At 36.8% G+C, this 20,896-nt stretch overlaps 1 protein-coding gene and 1 long non-coding RNA gene across 26 annotated transcripts in view; one reads left to right on the top strand and one right to left on the bottom strand.

Moving 5' to 3' along the window:
* LOC129057970 (uncharacterized) overlaps window positions 1–4,316 on the top strand; it is a 104,175-nt gene extending 99,859 nt beyond the window's left edge. The window contains exon 5 of the long non-coding RNA XR_008522747.1: window positions 4,227–4,316. This is a non-coding gene — a long non-coding RNA (uncharacterized LOC129057970). The remainder of the gene's footprint in view (window positions 1–4,226) is intronic.
* R3HDM1 (R3H domain containing 1) overlaps window positions 1–20,896 on the bottom strand; it is a 188,065-nt gene that overhangs the window by 128,149 nt on the left and 39,020 nt on the right. The window lies entirely within an intron of this gene.

Raw genomic sequence — 20,896 nt, 5'->3', positions numbered from 1 at the left:
GCCAACAACAACATTCAGGACTGTTTTGGCACAGTCCTTCTAAGGAGAAGTCTGTAAACTACAAGACTGGGGGTTTCTCTAATTCTTTGACTGAGGGCATTGTAATGAGTGAGAGTGATGCAAATGAGAAAACTCAGATGCTACTTGGCTATAGAATAGGCTAAATGTTTTTTCACAGCCATTTCCAGATCTGACTTTTTATCACTGTATGGTATAGTAGCTTAAGAAACGTAATTTAAAATGCCAAATCAAAACATAAAAAGCTGGAAATTAGGAATGCTAGAGTACTAAAAGAACTATATATGTATCTGAACATAGCAGCGATCCTAGTTTAAGTGAAAGCAAAAGCTAAAGGAAGTGTTTTCACTGGAGAACCAAAGCAGGAGAGATGTGGGAGACAAGCAGCTCCTGGTGCCCAGGTGACCAAGCCCACCACAGAAGCAGGTGAATGGCTTGCCTAACTTCTCTGAGGATGGCATGGTGCTGGTACATAGAAAATTCTAGAGAAGGCCAGGCACAGTGGCTCATGCCTGTAATCCCAGGACTTTGGGAGGCTGAGGCGGGCGGATCACTTGAGGTCAGAAGATTGAGACCAGCCTGGCCAACATAGCAAAACCTCATCTCTATTAAAAATACAAAAATTAGCTGGGTGTGGTGGCGTGCACCTGTAATCCCACTACTTGGGAGGCTGACGCATGAGAATCGCTTGAACCCGTGAGGTGGAGACTGCAGTGAGCCGAGACTGTGCCACTGCACTCCAGCCTGGGTGACAGAGTCAGACTCCGTCTCAAAAAAATAAATAAAATAATAAAATAAAAAATAAGAAAATTCTAGAGAATATGGTACCCTGAAGACTAAAGATGCTGGGAACATTAAGAGATACAACCTTTGGCAAGGACATGAGCTAATTCGTGGCAAACACTAGCAAAATGGTAGTGGGCAGTGGGCCAGAGAAAGACAAAACTGGAAGATCATGAAAGGGCTGTTCTTGAGCTCATGGGGAGATCCTGGATAATCCTAGGGACAACCTGGTGAGATTCTAAAGGGGTTTAGATATTGGCAGATATAGGTAAGAGACAATGTAAGAAAGTCAGGGCCATTAATTTAACCCTAAACCTGAAGTTAATGACCTCCTAATATAGTGCTAGTGAGTGTAAAATGTATTTTGCCTTAATTCTGAACCTACCATAGTCCAGGGTTATACTGAGAGCTCCCCATGTATGTGCTAAATGCAGGACTGAAATAAATAACTCAGGGTGTAATATGATCTGATTGGCATGAGGTAAAATCTCTTTTAAAGATTACACACAGGGCCAGGAGTGGTGGCTCGCGCCTGTAATCCCAGCACTCTGGGAGGCTGAGGTGGGTGGATCACTTGAGGTCAGGAGTTCGAGACTAGCCTGGCCAACATGGTGAAACCCCATCTCTACTAAAAATGCAAAAATTAGCCAGGCGTGGTAGCAGGCGCCTGTAATCCCAGCTATTTGGAAGGCTGAGGCAGGAGAATCGCTTCAATCCAGGAGGCAGAGGTTGCAGTGAGCCGAGATGGCACCACTGCACCCCAGCCTGCGCGAAAGAGTGAGACTCCATCTCAAAAAGAAAAAAAAAAAGACTACATGGAGGTAGAGTATGGTGACACATGCCTGTAGTCCCATCTACCACAAGAAAGGATCCCTTGGGCTCAGGAGTTTGAGGGTACAGTACACTACGATGGCGCCACTGCATTCCAGTCTGGATGACACAGCAAGACCCTGCCTCTTAAAAAATAAAAATAAAAAAAAATAATAAAAAACTACATGGAGGAAAAAAAAACCCCAAACTGGTATTACCATCTAGTCATGCTTTGAGAAATAAACAGCAAAGAACATTCAAAAGGTTTGGATTCCTGGAAACTGAGCTATGGATAATAAGGATGTGAGAGGAGAGCTTAAGATAACAGGCATGTAAGAGAAAACATAGATTTTTTTTGTTTGTTTCCACACTGGATTGTTAACTATTCATTTTTCAAAAAATAATTCATTCTTTCAAAAGTGATCCATTTAGAGATGCTTTTAAGATACAAAATCAGCTAAAGGGAAGTGGTCAGAAGGAGAAAGATCACTTACTCAGTCTTGACCTCAGAGTTATCTCACATATAATTACCATAAAAGTAAATTACTTCCCATATAGGGTACACCAAAGACATTATCAATAATTGGAAAATAAGATATTGTGTAATGGAAAATTTGGCTGACCTTTGTCCCTGGTAGGCAGCTTCTAAATTCTTGGAATTTCTGGACTGATGGAAATGTCTTTGTCATTCATGGTGGGTCCTGATAGTGTATGCTAATGAGGTTACTCATGGTGGATAGTTTATGTTAAGATGGTGATTCCAGATGGGGACTGGCTGGAAAGACTAAACATGTTAATTAGAAAGTTGGGGCTTTGAGGAATGTGATAAACAGTCTGACTTCCAAGGAAGGAAGTGAGGCTGGATATTGAATTCAGTTGCATGGCCAATGATTCAATTAATCATGCCAATGTAATGAGATCCCAATAAAAACTCTTAACACTGAAGCTTGGGTGAGCCTCCCTGATTGTCTGCAAATTAACAAATGCCAATGTGCAGGAAAGACAATACATCTTGACCTCATGGGGAGAGAACAAAAGCTTTGCATTTGGGACTCACCCAGATCTTACCCTGTCTGTCTTTCCTTTTGGCTAGTTATGGTTTGTATTCTTTTGGTACAATAAAGCTCTAATGCTGAGTGTAATTTGAGTTATTCTAGTCAATTAAACCTGAGGGAACCTCCAAATTTGTAGCCAGCTGATCAGAAGAGTGGCCTGGTGGCTGAAGTGAGGGCAGTCTTGTGTAGGACTTGTCTGGCCTAACTGCACATTAGTGTCAAAAGTCATTGTGGGTGCATAATCTAGTCTCATTAAGTTATATTCTTTAATGTGTTTTGTGCTTTGTTCATAGCATGATAATGTTGGTAGTTCATAAGTAAAGGTGAACATCATTATAAGCACAATCTTGGTTTCTAAAATTTAGCCATTCAGAATGCCATCAATGAGTAGGCATTTGCTTTACACAGACTTTGGCAAGTGCTGGACTATTTATAAGAAACCCTCAGTCTTACGGTATTTTAGCTAGACTTTGATGTGGTGTTTCCTTCATGCTTTCAAAATTCGATTTCACTTGATTTATTTTTCTCTACACTACTAATATATAACTAAATGAATTTATCTCTATGTACTTTTTACCCATGACCAACATTTCATTTTTATTATAGGGTCACAATGAAAATCCTTTACAGGTCTTAAAGGTACAAAGCTTATCATCAAAGAATCTTAGCAAAATTCACGCTGGGCTCCTGGCACATTAACCCACCCAATGGTTCTTTGATGGCTTAAAATGTGAAACTTCACATTCTCTAGCAGTTGAATCGGTAGATCTAACATGACCCATTTCCTTCCTACACCAAAAAATCTGTTTCTTTTATAGGATTTTAATTTAGGTTACAATTGGTAGACATTCGGTTTCATAACTACTAATGTGCCACCCTTTATTTCTTGAATTGCCAACTACATTTTTTTCTAATAAAGGATCACAGCCCTCTCAAGAAAGCACCTAAGGATTACGTTAGAAGGAAAAGGCTAGAAAACGTTTGATTTCTTCTTTCTGTCAAAGAGCATTTTGTGGCCAGTAAAAATAGCTTAAAAACAGCTTGAGGTAGAACAGGTGCTGTCTTTCAGCTGCCATCATCTACCTCCATACTCTATAAAAGGATGTGTACAACAAAGTGCAAACAATTTTACAGCTTGAAGGTGCTGCTGCTGGGCATGGGTGAACACTGCTAAAAAGCTCACAATCTCTCACAGTTCACACTACATACTATACATGTAGAGCTAGCAGATATAATTTCTCTTTAGAGTACCTGTCCAATTTAATTGGCTCAACTTCCTATGGCTTTGCACAAAACACAAAAATTCAATGGGTTTAATGCATTTCAGATTTGATTTTTTTTGTGGCTTTATTTCCTAGCTATGTCTACCACATCAAATTGTTTTAGTAGTTATTCATATTTAACCCATGGGTTTCTTTACAATTGTCTCATTGGAGCTCAAGGGGGCATACAGTTTTCTATTTTTGTTGTCATTCATTTTCTACCTGTTAAGGAAAGCTGTGGTTTAGCCAGCACTCTGAAAGTACCGGAATAAAAAAATGTTCTGCTCTCTCTCTCTAGTGACCCCAAGCTGAAGTCTGACATCTGATGTGCCTAGTAATCAGTCACTGTATATTTTCAAACTACTTCAAAAAACTGTATGTGATCTCTGTTGATGTGTCTGCTATTGTAGAGGTACTACATAACTTTCTAAGCATTTGAAAATGAAAAGAGAGAAAATCTAAAATTAACAAAGCATATTGAGCAATGATTTATAAACACTATAAAGCAGTGACTCTTAATTATTTTTGGGCCATGAAAGGATCCCTCTTGAAAATCTTATTAAACCCAAGGATCCTCTCCTCAGAAATGCAGCTATCACATGTGCTTACTCACACATGTATGTTCACAGTTTATACATGCTTTTAGGGACTGCTTGGTTCTCCAGAAGCCTATACATGAATCCTAGCTAACAACCCCTTTTTTGTATCTATGTATATTATAATAAAATGACATGCATATTTATAAGATGACAGATTTGCATCACATATATTATATAATGTAACATTTGCATAATATATATTATATAATGTGACAGATATATTATCCAAGTCACTTTATAGCATACATATATAAAATATAAAATAAGGGTTAAGTAGGATTCATATATAGGCTTCTGGAGAACTAAGACCGTGGAAACATATATTTATTATATAAACTTGCTCTGTTCAAGTGAGAAGGTGGGGATGAGTAGAGCAGTGCTAACTGGGTTTCAGGCTTTTCTCTATTTCCTGAAGTACTTTTGTCATACTCTGGGGCTTAGAGGAACTCAGTTTGGAAAAAATAAATTATATTAACTGTATTAAAGATCTCAGTTATTAATCAGAAGGAGGGTTGGTCAGCTGTAGAAGTATGGCAAGATTTAGAGATGATGATTTTGTTGGTTCTGTTTCATTCCCACCTTTTGTCCCCTACAACCAGAGGGGGATCACAGAGCAGAGATGAAAACTATACAAAGCAAGAGAGACATCAAAAGAATGCAGAAACAAGGAATGCTACATAATTTCAGAGGAGGAAGAGCTGTATGTGAAAATGACATTTAACTCAGCTCTGAGAAGATTTTCATCTTATACATCTTTCTTTGCTCTTGAATACTTTATATATATAACTTGTTACTTGTAAATCTAATTTTCTTTCCTGATAGCTCTATGCTAGTTATGACAAAGCCATACTGCTATTAATATATACTATGCTTGCATCAAATGGTATTTTAATCTGCTTTACAAAATGAAATGAAAACAATATAATGACAGGTGCTAGGTTTGTGATTATGTAAACAGGTAAATGCTAAATGAGTGTCTGTTCTTCTATTTTAAATACTCAGATACAAAATACAAAATCTTGAGGAAAACATTAAAAAATACTCTGTACTGTTTTCGCAACTTTCTATAAATCTATAATTATTTCAAAACAAGAGGTTAAAAACAAAAGAAGAAAATACTCGCATATATCTGCTGTTAACACATTTGAAAAATACAGATGGTATAAAAAAGTCAATACAAGTTTTAAATACAAGCTTACCCATAATCTGAAATATAACTATGAAGTGGGGAATTATCTCATGTATCCTTAAAAGGAAAAAATTTTAAATTGCTTTCTATAAATCTTAAAAATTAATGGAAAAATCCTTTAAGAGAAAAATAATTCCCTTTAATAGTAGCCTAACACGTGTATCTTTAGAAGACAAAAAATTTTTAAATAATGATTTCAATCCACTTATAAGACCTCAAGCATAAGTTTCTCAAAATTAAAAAACTGAGCAAACAGTAAATCATGTTTATTTAAAATACAGTATTTAATTTCTTTATCTAACGGTTTATTAATTCACCAAAAAATTTAAATTTACGTGCAGATCTGGCTCCAATGAAAACTGAAAACCTGTATGAGAATGAAAATTTACAGAGTGAATGTGTGTGACTGAAGCTTAGACAGAAAAGAGAAAGATCTGGGAGTAGGGTGGGAAAGGGAGCAGAGTGCCAAGAGAGGGAAGGACCGAGGCAGAGAGACTGAAAGAGGTGTAGCCAGGGAGACACACAGATAGAGACAGAAAGGTAGGGAGAAAGAGAGGCACGGAGCAGGAAAAGGATGAGAGAGGGAGAAGAAAGAAGGGCACATAGAGAAACAGACAAAGGAAGAGGGAATGATGGACAGAGACTAACAGATAGGGACAGGAAGAGACCAAGACACAGTGGGAAAGCAAGAGACAGAGAATGGGAGATACTGAAACAGACAGGGAGAGACAGTCAGAGGGGCAGAAAAGGAAAGACAGAAAGAGAAAGAAAAGAGGAAGGAGGGAGGTAGAAAGATAAAAGAGAGAGAGAGAGATTAAGACAGATTTAGTCAGAAAGGGAGAGACACCCTGAAACACCAGGTAGATGAACAGAAAGGGAGACAGACTGAGACAAAGTAGGAAAGACAAATGTAGAGGGAGAGGGGGAGAAAAATGGGTGGGGATAGGAGGAATGGAAGATGGAGGGAGAGATGAGATAAATCAAGAGGGAGAGACAAGTATTCAGAAAGTCAAACAGAAAAAGAGGGAGGGCAAGATAGAGACACACAGACAAACAGAAACCTAAAGGAAAAAGAAGAAATGAAAATGAGGAAAAGTATGAAAAAGAAAAGCAGAATGTGACAAAGGATGGATAAAAGCAGTTGTAAGTAAGAACTGAGAGTATGTGTTGCTTATTTTAATTTTTTCTTTTATAGTTCTCAATATAAAACTTAAAATCTGAGGCTTAAAAATAATGAAATTCTCTTGGCATTAGGGTGAAGCAATGCATCTGATAAAAGACCCTAATTTTAATAATAGCTATTAATATTTTCATGACCCTAATTACTTACACAGTTGGGAATCAGAAATAGACAAAAGAAAGAGCAATGACATTCAGCGTTGATAAAAGGCCATTTAGTGATTTTCTTCCTATTTCCTCTAGAAAAGAGATGAATTATTTCTTCAGAACAAAATAATTGTTTCGTAAATGGAGGGGGAAGGAATTCATATCATAACAATTCCAAATGCTGTTAAAATTTCAGCTAATTCCAGATAAAAAGCAAGCAAAACTCTCAAAAACCTTCTAAACAATTCAATTATACACTAATGGACATGTGTTAGTCATTCAGTATCACCTACATGATGAGATTTCAGTTTTGAGGAATCAAAATACCGAGGTAAATGTCAAAGTTTTCAGACTGTATAATTAGGAATAAGATACTCCTCAAAAATTACACAGTTTGATTAGCATTTGCTCTCTTTTGCAATGTGATATCTGATTATGTTAATCATAGCAATGACAGATCTAGGTTTTGCTGTTACAAGCACTTTAAAAATTATTCCACCTCTTCCCCCAAAAGGGTGGAAAACCGTTACCAGGAGTTTTGAAAGTTAAGATTCTTAGCTTCTTAATTTCCAAAAGTCTCATTCACATTGTATTTGTTCCACAATAAAATTTTTAAAATTGAACAAGCCATATAGTATGTCTATTTTAAGATGAACTTGAAAGAAAAGTCATTTTTCCAGCTGACAATTTGCTGTGCTATACATAAATACCAATTAGCACACAGGTAAACCATTCTATCAGTAAGTTACAAGAAATATCAAACATGTGAGGGGTGGGGAGAAGAAATTGGTGCTACAGCTGAGAAGTAAATGACTCTACTTTTCACTCCACCAACCTAAACAAATATATTTTTGCAAAAATAAATAAAAACAATTTCAAAATGCTCACTTTCAATATAGTAGAATTTTATCACACATCCTCTAACAAAAATTATGGTACTAAGTGAACATGAATACTTCTTCATGTATCAGATTACCTTCTATACAAATTTAGCAAATGAATTAAGAGTCACATACCTTCATTGTATTGGTATTTGCTTCATCATACAGAGTTAAGAAGATGTTCTTTCCATAGTACCTGTAAACTGATGCTCTGCATTGCTCCTCTATAGAGCTCACTGCACACATCCAGCTGATTAGTCAGGCATTGAGAGTGCCTGCTAGAGCAGTCTAAAGCACTTGCTGAGGAGGACTCAGACAATAGAAAGTCAACAGCTGTATGTTGTGATGTCAGTAACACTCTAGCCAGTCACCACCCAGAATATCTGAAATGCATCAGAAGCTATATTGAGCTCTTCATTAGCAATTCAGAAGCAATGATGCAAAAGCCCATGAAACTGTGAATATGCAAAGACTGTCAGGATTTTTGAGATTTCTCACTATTAAAATATTGTTGCACAATGATGCCTGATCCCAGGTTGAAGAAAAAAAGTTGAGACAACCATGTTTTTCTATAATTCCTTAAAGAACAAGCCATAAATAATTTAGGTATGGTTAATATATCATTTTTAAATTACTCTCTTTGACACTTTATTACTAACAAAAAGCCTTAAAAAAAGGCAATTTGTCTATAATAGCTAACTTCCTGTGACAGTTTTGCATCTTCCAACTGACTTTACCTGTCACAAAGAAATAAAATGAATTAACAGCACAATTCCTTATTTCTTAATCTGTTTTTGCTAAAATTAAAATAAGCTTGCTTATTCTGGCAAGAGCATCACTTCTTCATACCAACAGATGGAGATAGCAATAGAACTGGGATCCGAGGACAATTCTGCCTCGTGTCAGATGCTTGTTGGCTATATTAGCTCAAGTGGCGGACTTACAAGAAAAGGAATCAACCAAAACCAAATTTAAAAAACAATGTTTAATAATTATAAGGCAAACAAATAAGATAAAGAAAACAGAATACTAATTGTATCTATTGGGCAACACACTGAACCAGATGAGTAGGTTTTCTGGATTCCAACTATTGTTTTCTGTGATAGCTGGGTACAGCATGTGCCTCTGTTTCCCATTTTGTTAAACAAAGATCATACTTTCCAAAAGCATACAGGAATGTTCTAAGGATCCATCAGACAATGCTCATACATTACCTGCACTATGTGAAGAAAGATCTGTACACCAACCAGAAATCCCTTTTCTATGTCACTAAAATGTTAAAAGTCATGTAGAGTTTATACAACCTTACAGATTAATAAACCAGCAGTGCTCTTTATACCAACTTGACAAACACTAAAAGATACCAGCTTTATAGTATAATGTGAAAAAATATTAACACCTCTCCAAAAATAGACTCAGCCCTAGAAGTAGATTGTTAAAAATACATAAGAAATCCACAAAATCTTCCTAAATCTTCAAACAACAAAGGTGATGAGGCAGCTAACAACACTGAGACTTATCTGAGAGGCTTCCCACTGATTTACCTAAAATTTCTCCAGTGTACAATCTTTTACTGCACCCTGTACTTTCTGGTAAAAATCAAGTGCCAGCCTAGGTACCCAAAAAACAAATATCCAAACTCCTGACTTTTCCCTAAAGAATTACCACTTTTGCCAAAGGGTATAAATGATTTTTTTCTCAGATAAAATCTTTGTTACTTATGAGAAACATATTTCAAGGCAGCTTTTCTTAAAAACTGTAATAGAAACTCGTTACGAAACAGATGGACAAGCTAAAATGCAGAATAATTAAGCAACCCACTTACACTGTAGCAAAAACAAATGAATATTTTCTACTACATTTCAAAAGATTCTCTCTCTCTCCAAGCTTTGGAAATTATTAGGTAGGCCTTATAAACTCAAGTAATTGTGAATTAGTGAAAAGTCATAATTAAAAATATCTTAAAATACAGTTTTATTGCTGTCAAGTAGAGGCCTTCCTCTATTATGAAGGGAAGTAACTTAGCTGTTAATAGTGAGCTTTAGTGATAATAAACTGTTAATTTAGGAATAATCCACAACTTGTTAATAAGACAGAATCTTATCTTTTAATATTCTTTTTGGATGCTACACTGGTAATTGTATGAGTTGGCTTTGTCTCTACCTTACAAATGTTAAAACACAAATATGAAACAGGTTTAGGTTTCTAATGATGTTGTGGAACTGTGCTTAAACATGCTACTGAGGTCAGGTAATGAAAACTTTCAAATAAATCCTCAATAACAGAAATTTGAGTTAATATTTATTTATTTATTTATTTATTTAAGACAGAATCTCGTTCTGTCACCCAGGCTGGAGAGCAGCGGCGCAATCTCAGCTCACAGCAACCTCTGCCTCCCAGGTTCAAGCGATCCTCCTGCTTCAGCCTCCCGAGTAGCTGGGATTACAGGAACCTGCCACCACAACTGGTTAATATTTGTATTTTTATTAGAGATGGTGTTTCAGCATGTTGGCCAGGCTGGTCTTGAACTCCTGACCTCAAGTGATCCACCTGCTTTGGCCTCCCAAAGTGCTGGGATTACAGGTGTGAGCCACCACACCCAGCTGAAATTTGAGTTAATAAAATTTAACTTTTTGCTTGCACCTTAAATTTTGTGCTATCCATTTTGGAATGTCCAGCAACTTCTTCTGCAAAAACAGAAGTATACTGACTCTACAGGGTTTAACTGTGGTTATAAGGTAAAAAGATAATACCCATCTGAATGATAGGAACTGGGGCAACTATGGGACTAACATCAGAAATTTAATTATCTAAATCTAATTACTAACATGGCTGATAAACTTTCTTCTTAATTTTTTCTGGTGCCTTAGCTCTTGCGGAACTTTTCAAAGATCTCAACCTTTACAGGTAAAGACAACATTTGAACCTAATCCTCTCACATACTTCCTAATACATTCTAAATAAAAAAAGCAAATGATTACTATAGCCAAGGGCCATCTTACGGTAACAATTTTTTAAAGAAATTTAACACATCTCTTGAAGTAGAAAATCAATATTTTGCAACCATTAAGGTAATCACTGATTCTAGCAAGGATCATAAATAGATGACAAAACCTATTAGATGACAGATGGTCATTGAACAAGATAATCTTTGGTTACTGATAACTTTTAATTTCAAAGGTATGTTTTCTACCAGCAGACTCTACCTTAATCAAGTGATCAAATTTAACATCACCAATAACCAGGCAGGCTAACCTTTCATGCCTCCTGATATAATGCAACAGGGAAAAAAAATCACCTATGCTGTATTTCTCCAAAAATATTTAATCTGAATCTAATCATGAAACAATCAGATAAATTCAGACTGTGGACTACTCTACAAGAGAGCTAGCTTTAATGCTGAAAAAAAATCAGTATTATGGGAAAAAACTGGGAAAATTACAGAAGACTAGAGAGACCAGTAAACAAAATGCAAAGTGTTATATCTGATTAGATTCGGGAATCTGAGGAGCAACTGAAGCAGTATATACACGGTTGGTATATTAAATGATTACATTTTATAAATGTTAAATTTCTTGGGTGTGATAAAAATACATTAGCCAGAGAAACAGAGACACACAAAGAGAAAGCAAATGTGCCAAAATGTTAAGAACTGGTGAAGACAGAAGGCTATCTGTGTGTCTGTTTTATAACTTTAAACTTTTCTGTGTAACCTTTTCCAGTAGGCCTCCTTTCCTTTTCTTTTTGAAGTAAAGATCTATATTTACTGCAGCATTTTTTATTTATTAAGAATTTAAAACATTTTAAAAACTGGTTAGGATTATTTTTTCTTTACAATGTTATGGGGGCAGGAGACCATTATATAGCAATAACCCACTATTAGCAAATATACAACATTCTCCTATTAATTATATACAGTACTGTAATTTGAAGTAAAAATACCTCACTTTGAAATATAAAAATAGACTGCAGACGATGTTATCCTCCTAAGGGAAGGTTCTTTTCCACTATTCCATACCACGCAGTGTGGGTTTCTGGCCCTCCTGGCTTCCCCTGTTCCCTGCACCCTGTACTGAGTAAGCTGATCTCCCCAAGTGGTATTCTGTAGCAGAGTCACACTGCCAACAGCCCAGGGACACAAAACGACCAAGGCATTTCAACTCTGGAAGCTTCCTCATTCCCCTAAGATTCTGCTTTTACTGAACATAAAATTGTAATAACCTAAAAGGAGGTAAGAAATTCACTTCCTATGAGCTATTTTTAATTTTCATTAAAACTAAAACCATTAACTAAATAATTTGTATTTATTTATTTATTTGAGACAGTCTTGCTCTGTTGCCCAGGCTGGAGTGCAATGGCGCAATCTCGGCTCACTGCAACGTCTGCCTCCCGGGTTCAAGCGATTCTCCTGGCTCAGCCTCCCTAGTAGCTGGGATTACAGGTGTGCCCCACCATGCCTGGCTAATTTTTTTGTATTTTTAGTAGAAACGGGGTTTCACCATGTTAGCCAGGCTGGTCTCGAATTCCTGACCTCAGGTGATCCGCCCACCTGGGCTTCCCAAAGTGCTGGGATTACAGGTGTGAGCCCAGCAAGACGGAAGGATTTTTAAAAGGAAAGAATAAATCAAGAGGTATGGGATATACAGTTACAAAGCACTCATCCATTATCTCATTTAGTCCTTAAAATTCTGAGGAAAAATCAGTTCACCAAGATAATTTGATGTCAAAGCTTAGAGTCAATATAATTCTTATGAATCTAAGTTGAGGATAACGATGCAAAGAAATTAAGAATATAAACTGAGAGATTTTACAATAATTTAGATATAAGGTACCATGAGTTAAAGTCAGAGAGTTAACTGGGAAAGAAAAATGAAGACAGTGGAGAGACACTTCAAAGTAAAACTTAGAAGGCTAATGAAAATTCAAAAACTTGAAAACCTGGATAAATAAAAGAATGTTGATGCCACTAGAAATAGGAAATTTGGCATGGTCAACTGGGATAGGGGCAAAAATACTAATTTCTACTCTTGCTCACCACTCACCAAAAGCAAATAAACAAGCATTAAGCAAATAAACAATCCTAAATCATCCTCTTCAACTTAACATGTCATAGAGAGGAGATACTATTAATAAGTGGTAAGGAAAGATTGTGGTATTACTCAGTTAGTCAGGTGAGGTCAATCAACAGTCCACAACCAGTGGTGAAATGAGGTATCCAAAGTTCCAGCGTCAAAGACTACACAGATAATTATAGAAGTAAGGCACCAAGACCGTTAAGGGTAAAGTGAAATGTTCCACAGGTGGGAAATGGAATTGGAATTATGAGTATAAGGAAGGACTCATGAGAGTTCCCCTACTGTGGATCTACAGGCAAACAGGACAGACAATGCTCTCAAGGATCTTATACCCCACTTTTCTTCATACAGTATCTCTGGGCTCCATCCTCACTAATACCTTGATATAGGGAACCATTATTAGTTCCTGCTTAGATTTCCCGAAGAGGCTTCTTACTGGTCTCCAGCCTTTAAAATGGTTCTGCTGCCTTCTAATTTATTCTTCATACCATAGATGGTCTAGTATAAGACATAAACATTATAATAGAGTAGTAAGTGCCAGGACAGGGGAACTAAAGGATGCCATGGAAGTAGCTGAGGGGGATACTGAAAGCCAGTCTTTGAAGGTCAAAGAATGTTTTGTGGAGGAACTAATACTTAAGCTATCATTTGAAAGAATTAGCCAGGGAAAGAAGTAAGACAAAGAATTAGAGGAAGAAAGAACAATATGAACAAGACCCAAAAAGCATTAGGAAGAGGGGATCTGAAAGTAGCTCAGCAAGGCAACAGCTTCAAGTTCAAGGAATGAGTGAATTTCGGAGTAGCTCAGCAAGGCAAGAGCTGCAAGTTCAAGGAAAGCTAAGAGTTTGTTGTTTTAAAACAATAAAGCTGAAGATGTAAGTAGGAGCAGACAGGCAAGGCCTTGTGAGTGAAGTTTAAGAGCTGGGACTTTTCCTGAAACTCATTAGGGAGATAATGAAGACCATTAGGAGAGTGACATGTACAGATTTTTCACTTAAAGGGTGACAGCTGATGCCAATCAAATGGATGAGTCCTCTAAGGGAGAGTATATTAAAAGAACAAGCAAAGAAATCAATGGTTGACTCCAGGAGAATAAGAATAAATTCTATTTAGATCAAGTTCCAATAATATTGCAACAAAAATATCAGTAATAAATACAAGTATCTCTTGTGACTCTAGTCAGTCTTAGTTCAAATAGTGAGAGCTCTGATAGCAAAGCTTACTGTGTCATGAAAATTTTTCTGGCTTCTGAGCTCAGATAACCAGAGTTTAGGTAACAATAGATACCTGGTACCTCAAGCCTTTATCATTTATTCATTCATTTATTTAGAGACAGGGTCTCCCTCTTGCCCAAGTTGGAGTGCAGTGGTGCGATCTCAGCTCACTGCAACCTCCGCCTCCTGGGCTCAAGCCATCCTCCCACGTAAACCTCCCGAGTAGCTAGGACTAAAGGGTGCATGCCACCATGCCTGGCTAATTTTTGTAGAGACGGGTTTTCGCCATATTGCCCAGGCTGGTCTTGAACTCCTGGGCTCAAGTGATCCCGCCTGTCTCGGCCTCTCAAAGTGCTGGGATTACAGCGCTGCGCAAGCCACTATGCCCGGCCCCTATTTTTAAAGATGTTTTATTGGAAATAATTGTAGACTCGGAGAAAAGTTGCAAAAGTAGCACAGACTTCCTGTATATACCTCATCCAACTTCCCCTTATAACATGTTACAAAATTATAGTACAACTACTGACATCAGAAAATTAACATTGATGTAACACTATTAACTAATCTACAGACCTTATTTAGATTCCTTTAAGCAAACGTCACCAGTTTCATGATTAGATTGAACTTAGGCATTTTTGGTAGGGATACCACAGAAGTGAAATTGTGCCCTTTCAGTGCATCAGGGAACACATAGTTAAGGTGGTATCTGCCATTTCCCCCCCACCCACCCCATAGTTACCATTTTTCTCTTTGTAATTCATATCTTGTGGGGAGATATTTTGTGACCTTGAAAATATCCTGCTTTTCATCACAACTTCTCCATTGAGTATCTGCTCATAGTTCTTGCATGCAATATTTATCAGTGTTGTCTGCCTAATGATGGTTTTTACCTCTCTTTTCGTCTATGCTAATTGGAATTCCATGTAAGGAAGAGCTGTCCTTCCTATCCCTCCCATCTATCTTATCTACCTAAATGCCTGTACATGTGTTTTATTTTGTGGGTTACAATCTTAATATTCTCATTATTTTGTTTCTCAAATTATCCCAGTTTGGGCCATTGGGAGTTCCAACAGATTGGTTCCTGTTGTCCTTTCAACATGCCCTCATCATTTTTTGAATTACTTTCTGGCGCCACATGATGTTCCAGGCACATCTTGTATTATTCTTGCCCCAGACTCAACCATTTTTCCAAGGACCCATGGTTCCCTTTACTGGAGAATGGCATTTAAAGAAGATCCGAACACTAATGTGCTTACTAGGGTATCATTCCTCTGGCTCTCTCAGGACAGAGCTCGGGAATATGTGTATGCACAGTATACACATATTCACACATCTGTATTATGTATTTTTGTATTCATACATCATATATACATATATATTAAAAACCACGACTTCATATGGATACCTCAAACTCCAGTCAATGAACACAGGGTTAATTCTAGCCTACTCCTATCTTAATCTGTAACTACTTTATACAACAATGAGAAGTCTGACTTTCATTATCTACAATATATTCACTTATTTTTAAAACTTTACACAAAAGGCAATTTCAGAATTCCTAAGCGATACCACTGTGAGAAACACATTTACTACTTACAATATTTGTTTTTTGTCTTGTGTTTAGCTTTAGAATGCCTATCAAAATACTGTTTTCCAAAGCTACTTAGTTCTTTTCTTCCCCGCTCAAGTCAAGTGTTATTCATTGACTTCATAAATCAAGTTAATATTGTTCATCTGTTAGTGCTTGCATTACATTTTGGGCTCCTTTCTCCATACTTGCCAACGTCCAAGTTGATTTTATGTTGTTTCTGGAGACTATGTAAAAAATTACCAGGGTTCTGAGAGTCAAAGTCATATAAAAAATTATAGTCAGAGAAGTGCTGCTCCCTATCCCTACTATCTTATTCCCATTACTCCCAATCTTTCTACCCCATTCTCATGTACTCCCTGTAAGAAACCAGTTTCAATAGTTTCTAGTTTATCATTCTGGTATTTCTTTCGCATATTAAGTTGACATCTGTGCCTGTATTTCCCTGCTTCATAGACAGTAGCATATTATACTCTTCATACTTAATTCCCTTAATTGCACTGCAAGTAGTTCAGAGATTTTCCTCATTCTTTCTTACAGTGACACAGTACTACTTCATTGTGTGGCTGTACCATCATCTATTCAATCATTCTCCTGCATGGGTATTTAGGCTACTTGCAATATTTTGCAATTACAAACACTCCTAAAATGGATCAACTTCTTTAGAGAAGATTCCTAGAAGTGGGATTGCTGGGTCAAAAGATAAGTGCATATGTCAATTTATTAGGCACTGCTCTTCAGAAGAAGGGCTATGCTAGTGTGTACTTTTACCAGCAGTATCTGAAGGTGCCTCGCACAGAATTAGCTGACATTCTTTTTAGTTTTCACTAATCTGGTAGATGAGAAATGGCGTCTAAGTGCTGTTTCACTTTTTTTTTTTGAGATGAAGTTTCATTCTTGTTGCCCAGGCTGGAGTGCAATGGCGCGATCTCAGCTCGCCATAACCTCTGCCTCTCGAGTTCAAGCGATTCTCCTGCCTCAGCCTCCCAAGTAGCTGGGATTACAGGCGCCTGCCACCACACCTGGCTAATTTTTGTATTTTTAGTAGAGACGGGGTTTCTCCACGTTGGTCAGGCTGGTCTCGAACTCTCAACCTCAGGTGATCCACCCACCTTGGCCTCCCAAAGTGTTGGGATTACAGGCGTGAGCTTATTTCTCCATATGAACTTAAAACTTTTTATGTGCTTAAGGCCCAATTTTCATTGTTTGTGAGTTGTCCATTTATGTCTTTTCCCCATTTTTTCTATCAGGTCTTTGGTACTTTGGTGCTCAAGGCTTTTTTTTTTTTTGGTCATTTAATTATTAAGAGTTCTTTATATATTAGGGATATGGCTTCTCAGCCTTTTGGCTAAAATCAAGTGTAGTATATATTAGTGCTATAAGCCTTTTGGCTATGGTATATGTTGAAAAAATTTTCTTCCAGTTTGTCAGCTTGTGTTTTTGACTTTTTTTCATGTTGGTTTTTGCCATGTAAAATTTTCTTATTTTTATATAGACATATTTGTCAATCTTTGGTTGTCTCTGCATTTTGAGTCATAGCCCAAAAGCCTTTTTCATAAACAAAGGTTAAAGAAGAAAATATCGGTTTTCTTATATGGTCTTTTTTTCTCTCTCTTTAAACATTTAGATCCTTAACCTGTTTGGAGGTTTTTTTTTTTTTTTTTTTTTTTGTAACAGCTAATTATTGGATATAATTTATATAGCATACATTCATCCACTTAAATTCATTCAGTGTCTTGTTCAGCGGCTTTTGGTATATTCATACAGTTGTGTAGCCATCACAATAAATTTTAGAACATTTTCATTATTCCAACAAGAAACTACTGTACCTTTTATCAGTCACCCCTCTTTAAACCAAACTCCCTTAGCCCCTGGCAACCACTAATCTACTTTCTCACTTTATAGATTTGCCTATCATTGACATTTCATATAAATGAAATCATACAATCTGTGGCCTTTTGTGACTGCTTTATTTCACTTAGTATAATGTTTTCAGGTTTCACCCACATTGTAGCATGTATCATTGCTTTTCTTTTTATTGCTGAATTATGTTTCACTGTACAGACATACCACACTCTGCTTATCCAATTATCAGTCAATGGACATATGAGTTTGAATTTTTTGGCTGTTATGAATAATGCTATGAAAACTTATGTACATGTTGTATTTATTCTTATACATGGCACAAGATGTGTATCTAATTTTATCTCTTTCTAAATATCTCAGTACTATTTATTCAGTGGTATCATTTATTATCTGGGACATTCAGACATCTCGGTACCATTTATTAAAAAGCCAATTTCTACCTCAGTAATTTAACACTTTTTTTTTTTTTTTTTGAGACAGGGTCTCACTCCGTCACCCAGGCTGGAGTGCAGTGGCACTATCATGGCACACTGCTGTCTTGGATGTCCCGGGTCCAAGCAATTGTCCCATCTCTCAGCCTCCTGAGAAGCCACCGTGCCTGCTAATTTTTTAGTCAGGGTTTCGCCATGTTATCCAGGGTGGTCTCAAACTGCTGGGCTCAAGTCATTCGTCTGCCTTGTCCTCCCAATGTGCTAGGATTACAGATGTGAGCCACTGAGCCCAGCCCAAGATACCATTTTTATTATTTCCACTTGTACCTGTGTCTGTTTCTGGGCTTTCTATTCCACTTCTCTATTTATTTATTCATGTGACAGTAGCACACAGATTTAATTATATACGCTTTATAGTATATGTTTTAATGTTTGGTAGAGCTAGTCCCACCAGCAGTTTTTCTTTTCTAGTTTCGTCCTGGCTATTCTTGTATGTTTGTTTTCCCATAAGACTTAGTATCAAGTTGTCTAACTTAAACAAAAAAAAAAAAAAAAAAAAAAAAGAGGCTTCTTGGTGTTTTTACTGTGAATGCATTAATTTCAGAAATTAAGGAGAACTGACATCTTTAGAATGATAAGCCATCCTATTCAAATCTAATTTTATGACTTAAGTATTGAAAAAGTTTCTTCCTGTAGGCTTTGCACATTTTTATGTTTAATAAGTATTTAATCTTTGTTGCTATTGTAAGTGGAGTTTTCTCTACCATTGTGACTGACTGCTAACTGGCTACTGTCTGTATATGAGTCTATTGATTTTTTAAGTTAATTTTATATCCTGCTATTTTATTGAATTCTATTATCATTTGGATTAATTTTGCCAGTGATCCCTTGTAGTTTTCCAGCCATATTACAGGTTGACTATCCCTTATCAAAAATGTTTGGGTTGGGCCGGGCATGTTGGCTCACGCCTGTAAATCCTATCACTTTGGGAGGCCAGGCAGGTGGATCACCTGAGGTCAGGAGTTCGAGACTAGCCTGGCCAACATGGTGAAACCCTGTCTCTACTAAAAATACAAAAATATCCAGGTGTGGGGACAGGCGCCTGTAATCCCAGCTATTTTGGAGGCTGAGGCAGGAGAATTGCTTGAACCTGGGAGGTCAAGGTTGCAGTGAGCCAAGATTGTGCCATTGCACTCCAGCCAAAACCAAAAAACAGTTTGGGTCGAGGTATTTTGATTTTTTTTGCATTTTGGAATTTCTTCATTATTTTCATTGCACCCTTAATCCAAAATCTGAAGTGCTTCAATACGCATTTACTTTGTGCATCGTGTGACTGCTTAAAAAGTTTTGAATTTTGGAGCCTTTCAGATTAGGGATACTCAACCCGTATCATATAATCTGCAGAGATAGTCTTTCTTCTTTACCCAGTCTTATGCCTCAAATCAATGTATCTTAACTATATTGGTTAATACCTCCATTATAATGTTGAACAGCAGTGAAGATAGTGTACATTTGCCTTGTTTCTGTATATTGTGGAAATACTTCCAGTATTTCCCATTATATATAAGATTCCTGGCTTTAGGACTAAGATATATAAATTTTATCATTTCAGAAATGTATCCCACAGTCACTATTTGAGAGAGAGAGAGAGAAATATCACAAAATGGGTGGATCTTGTGGAAGGCTCCTTCAGCACCTATGGAGATAATGAGTTTTCCTCACAAATCTATCAATAGGGAGTATGCTAATGAGTATCCTAACATTAAGCCAGCCCTGCATCCCTGAAATAAATCTCACATGGTCATGGTATATCACTTCATAATGATAATATTTAATTTAGTACTTCTGCATCAATATTATTTGTCAATTATACTTTTTAATTTTTTAAGTTTTTTAATTATTATTATACTTTAAGTTTTAGGATACATGTGCACAATGTGCAGGTTAGTTACGTATGTATACATGTGTCATGCTGGTGTGCTGCACCCATTAACTCGTCATTTAGCATTAGGTATATCTCCTAATGCTACCCCTCCCCCCTCCCCCCACCCCACAACAGTCCCCAGAGTGTGATGTTCCCCTTCCTGTGTCCATGTGTTCTCATTGTTCAATTCCCATCTATGAGTGAGAACATGCGGTGTTTGGTTTTTTGTCCTTGCGATAGTTTACTGAGAATGATGATTTCCAATTTCATCCATGTCCCTACAAAGGACATGAACTCATCATTTTTTATGGCTGCATAGTATTCCATGGTGTATATGCTGCATCAATATTCTTATGGGATGCTGATTTATAGCTTTCTTTCTTCAATACTGTTCTTACCAGGTTTAAGTATCAATACTATATTTGTTTCACAGAAATTCAGAAGCTTTCCAACATTCCAATGCTCTGGAACAATTTATGCAGCAGTGGAACTATCTGGTCTTTGAAGGTCTGATAGAATTGCTCTGTGAAACCATTCAGGTCTAATGCCTTTTGGTGGGATAGTTTAGTAGAATTGTTTCTTTTATGGAAATTAGTCTGTTCAACTTCTCTAACTCCATGTTGGTAATATGCATGTCCCTAGAAAATTACTCATTTCATCTAGGTTTTCAAATAACTGCAGTGAGGTCTGCTAAGTAGTCTCTTGTGATTTAAAAATTTTTTAAAAATTATTTTTGGTGGTTATTTACTGCTTTATCTTATTTTGCATATCTATGTTTTACTCCTTTCCTTTACATGATTAAGTTAGCTAAACTGTTTGTCTATTTTCATAATTTAAAATTTTCAGAATACAGATTTGTTAGGTCTTGTTTTTCT

This window comes from Pongo abelii, chromosome 11 (genome assembly GCF_028885655.2).
Source record: "Pongo abelii isolate AG06213 chromosome 11, NHGRI_mPonAbe1-v2.0_pri, whole genome shotgun sequence".
NCBI classification, from domain to species: domain Eukaryota; kingdom Metazoa; phylum Chordata; class Mammalia; order Primates; family Hominidae; genus Pongo; species Pongo abelii.
Note: the sequence above shows the minus strand (reverse complement) of the source record. Positions and strands in the feature narration are given on the sequence as shown.